The sequence below is a fragment of the Pectinophora gossypiella genome, chromosome 13, assembly GCF_024362695.1.
Source record: "Pectinophora gossypiella chromosome 13, ilPecGoss1.1, whole genome shotgun sequence".
Taxonomy (NCBI): Eukaryota; Metazoa; Arthropoda; class Insecta; order Lepidoptera; family Gelechiidae; genus Pectinophora; species Pectinophora gossypiella.
Window position 1 is genome coordinate 4,927,689 of NC_065416.1, and position 5,001 is coordinate 4,932,689.

The 5,001-nt window shown below is 34.6% G+C and overlaps 1 long non-coding RNA gene across 1 annotated transcript; it reads right to left on the minus strand.

Annotated features, from left to right (window-relative positions):
• Nucleotides 1-1,091: 1,091 nt before the first annotated feature.
• Nucleotides 1,092-2,842, minus strand: LOC126371779 (uncharacterized). The gene is made up of 4 exons (XR_007567076.1): nucleotides 2,759-2,842; nucleotides 2,576-2,644; nucleotides 1,944-2,069; nucleotides 1,092-1,202 (listed from the first exon to the last, which is right to left on the minus strand). It is a non-coding gene; the product is annotated as an uncharacterized LOC126371779 (long non-coding RNA).
• Nucleotides 2,843-5,001: the final 2,159 nt, after the last annotated feature.

A 5,001-nucleotide genomic window follows, 5' to 3' on the forward strand; every position in this document is an offset into this window, starting at 1 on the left:
GGACGCTGAAAGTAGATATCTCTAAAAAACTGCTCCATTTAATAGCCTTTTAGACACATCAAAAAAAGTACCTTTAATAGAAGCAATAAACTAAATAATTAGACCTCAAAGATTGCAAGATAGACAGATTTGAAGGAAAAAATTACATTCTCATACAATGTAGGTAGCTGCTTCTTTCTAACGTTGTTCTTTAACAACCTTTAACTACCTTTGTGGTCAAAGACACATTTTCAATAAAAAAAATCACGCTCATAATCGCTAACAGGGTAGACATAGCAACAGTCTGAAGACAAAACTTGCAGTCACTTTTGGTATTCATATTGTAATGAAGGAAAAAGTTATCCCCAAACACTGTTGGTGATTCATACTATAAGATGCTAAAATAAAATCTGTCTGTCTTGCAATCTTTGAGGGCTAATTACTTAGTTTTATGCCCCTATTAAGGGTACTTTTTTGGATGTGTCTAAAAGCCTATTAAATGGAACAGTTTTTAAAAACACTTTCAGGGTTCATGAAAATCTCATGTGTTTATTATTCTTCGGCGAAGACTTACAACTGTAACAATTTTAGACGAATTCTCACTTTGACTTCCAACTTCCAATGACTTTTTTATCTTTCATTCGATTGTTTTTATTTTTTCACCTAGCGATACACATACTTAGGCATAGTTATGAAGCAAAATAATTAGAAATTAGAAAGAAAAAAATAGAATTATTAAGAAAGGGATAGCGACAAAATGATGATTTCTGAAGTAAGATAGAAAATCAAGAAAAAGGTGTAAAATGGGTCATATCTCCTAAACCGTAAATAATCGCTGAACATACACGGGGGTGTTTCTGGTAGCTAATAAGCCCCTCCATCAAATTTTTCATTTTGAACGTGAACTTTTGGGCCACCCAATTAAGTGTTTATTCTAATTTGTATTAAAAAAAAATATTTATTTACTAGCTGTGCCGAAAGCCGTTTGACCCGCATGGGTTTTTAGTTTTCAGGGAGTTATTTCTATTTGTAATTAAAATCCAACTTTTAATTTTAAAACGTTTATTAATTAATACATGCATAATCACAAAATATATTAATACGGTATGGCACTTGCCTTTATTAGAAAAACCTTCATTTTCAGTTATTACAGTTAGTCATTAAGTGTTTTCTTGAACATTTTGCTCCTTTCCGATCACCCCCTCTTTGCTTTTCGGTAGAACCTGCAAATGACAAAATATAAAAAACTATTAAGTATGATAATAAATTACTAAAAAGAAAAACATCCATTAATACCTATTATAGTAAGCTTAGAGATGAGCCAATTTTCCAACGTATCCGAAAAGCGACAGTGTCAGTGATAAAAATGTATGTGATTGACATAAGGTCTGTCACTGTCGTTTTACGTACTTAATCGTTTGCAACTTGGCTAAAACCCCATAAAAGCCAGTTGGTTTGCATAGGAGATAACTCTAGAAAAAACTACATTAAGCAAATCAAAAATATATCTGTGGTTGTTATGATAAGAGGAAAATAACAGAATAATTATACCATAAATACACAGGCACTGACTATTTCAGAGAAACTTTACCACGCGCCGCTTCCAGGTTAGTAGGTAAATACCTATATCAATCTAGAATACAAATACTGAAAGGATATTTCGGCATACAAAACATGGAACGTTTTCAGCTGCTTAGCTTCCCGGCCAAGTCGTAAATCAGAAATGGTACTAATATTATTTTTTTTTGCCCAAAAGTAAGATGATCTGTGCGTCGGAGGGCACGTTAGGCAGTCGGTTGCGGCTTAATTAAGTATGCAGGTATGTCGTCGTTACATGAGGCATGTCATGGACCTATAGCGGCTCAGTAGTAACCCTGATACCAGGGTTGATGAGGTCAGTCAATTATTGTCTCAACCCACACGAGAGAAGAACTTTAGTAGGATACGGATAGGTACATACGAACCTTCAAGAGAATGTGTCTCATGTTGACTACGACGAGAAGATATCTCATAGTTTCTTGAAATATTTTTGCATTTCTGGTCATTCTTCCACTGGGTTGTACTGGATTGGGTTGCAGTATTAGTGGAATCTGTTAATTGTAACATAATGGTTTAAATACATTGTTTGTAGGTAGGTACATAATAGACGTTAAGCAATAAAAAAAACCCATTACCAAATCACCCTAAAAATTAGACACAAACCTAGATATTTTATCGTTATTTAGGTATTAAATAGAAGGTTAGTACCAATGCGTTAATAATAAAATGTATATCAAACTCAAGCGCACAAATAACAACAAAATCAAGGGTGTTTTTGCAAAAGTTAACTTATATACCTAGGTAGATAATTCACAACCAAGCCGAAATACTACAGTTGATCACGTAACAGTTTTTTGTTCAAATATCTTTATTTTATTCATATACCAGGTGCTATGCCAGGTGATAGCGAATGTACAAAAACGGCACACCCCAATTTAAATAGGTAGTTAGTTTATAGATTAAAAGCACCGAATAGGCAAATAGGCATGCTTAGTTTACTTTAATAATTAGTACAGAGCAGTGCAATCATCATCACGCATTAACCAAACCAACTTACGTCAAGTAGGTCGTCAGGTAGGTAGGTAGGTAGGGTAGGTAGGTAGGTAGGATCTGCTTCTGTGTAAACCTTACAAAACAAAATATTTATAATATTAATAGTCTAATAAATAGTAATATACTAAGTAGGTGAGGTAATAGGTACCTAAAATCTAGCTAGTCTATTTATAAGTAAATAACTCACCATCTTCGATTTTGTCCAAGTTGAGCATACGTATAATCCTTGGGTTTTTTACTTCCACACAAAGATATGCACGCTTCGAGTAGCCACCATGAACAAATTAAATAGAGAGATATTTATTACATCTATCCAACATTCGTCAATCATGACTTTTTATTCTGACAAAAATCGACCTTATTATTACTACGATGCGATCGTTATTTGTAGGGCCGTATGCTGACTGACGGAATACCGTGGTAAAACTACGATCACAAATAGACAATCAGCTTTCACTCTACAAATAACGATCACAGTGCAATAATAATAAGGTCGTTTTTTATAAACTTCGTCGGCAATAATTTTGTCTATAGGTGATCTTGGTTTTACCGTGGTAAAACCACAATCAGCATACGACCCTACAAATAACGATCACAGTACAGTAATAATAGGGTCGATTTTTGGTTGAATAAAAAGTCGAGATTGACGAAAAATTGGTGGATAGATGTAATACCTCTCTAATATCTTTCTAATACCTCTCTTTGAGTGTGCAGCCCGCCGCCGCTGGCACGGCGTAAGTACAGTAACCAAATAAAACATAGGGATTTACGCTAGTGATAAGTAAGTATATTTACTTAGGACATTAATAAGTAGTCTATATTTGCAGGTAATTAGAATAACACGACAAATGATTCAAATTATTGTCTTTAAAAGAGTTGTATTCATATTTACGAAGAGTATAGTGTAAAATATATATCATCGAAAAATGAAGATAAATGAAATAACGTAATAGTAATATCAAACCTTGCTTGGAAAAAACTACGTGATTATATTTACACCAAACCGTTACACTAAAAGATTCGCAGAATAGGCAAGTAGCTGGAGTTACAACAAATAGTAACGCTAAAACATTCGTGGAATAACGAAGTAACTAGACGTACAACCACTGTCGTGTCGTATAATGTCGTGAAACATGTCAGTACGTTTACTTACGACTCGACCATCCTAAAAAACTTTCGTGTAAAATCGAAGTAAGTGTTATTATGACTTTACTATATGGGAAAATACCAAAAAAAAATCACGTATTTATACTTACTTTCTTATTATGGTGGAAAAATATTTTTATCAATGTTGCACAATTTCATTGTTTTTGTAATAATTTCTTCATTTTTACTGATATCTTAATGAAAATTTGTGAGAAGGTGTATTCGTGTACGCTGAATTGAATGGTGCAATAAAAAAAAAATGTCGCTAGTCCACTTACTGCGTTTTTCCACGGGGGGTGCTATGAAGGTAGTCCGTCATGATCCGTATATGGATCACTGGACTGTCAACGTGTTAAAATAGGTTGATCTTTGAAATAAAGAAGTTGTCTTATTAATTCTAATAATACTATTATTTAGTTTAAAGACCTAACTATTTTAATGCAAAAAAATATATATTATTATTAGAAGTGTAAACGGCCTCTGTGGTCCAGTTGTTGAGCGTTGGTCTCACGATCCAGAGGCCCTGGGTTCGAATCCCGGTGGGGACATATCACAAAAATCACTTTGTGATCCCTAGTTTGTTTAGGACATTACAGGCTGATCACCTGATTGTCCGACAGTAAGATGATCCGTGCTTCGGGAGGCACGTTAAGCTGTTGGTCCCGGTTACTACTTACTGATGTAAGTGTGTAGTCGTTACATGAGTCATGTCAGGGGCCTTTAGCGGCTCAATGATAACCCTGATCAGGGTTGATGCGATTGGTAATCCACCTCATAACCCACACGATAAGAAGAAGTGTACCGACATTATTTGCTTTGTTTGTATAAGAAGTTATTTCACATTTTTAGAACACGATTTACTACGGAAGTCAGGTTTTAGTTTATATTTATTTTAATATTATTTTATAGACAAGTAAAAGATGAAGCAATGAAGCGGGAGTATGTGCCCAAGTCTGTCAAGAGATTATTATTAGATATAACGTCTTTGCTACCAATTTTCTCGCTATTGTCAACTGACGTCTGTGCTAGGAATCCTACAATTTGGCCACACATATTAAACTTTAATGAACTTTTTGTGTGAGTATTACTTTTTATGGTTATGGTTAGGGACTTGTAAAGCGAAATTGACATTGTGATTTTAGTGCCCAAGAGTCTCTCTCTGTAGCCTTTCTCCACGCTGTAGCCATTCAGGGCAAATTATGTTTGCTTTCTGTCGGAAGAAGGTAGACCTGACAAGTCCCCAAATGCATTTCAAGTCCAATCACCAGCAAAGTATGAGACTCC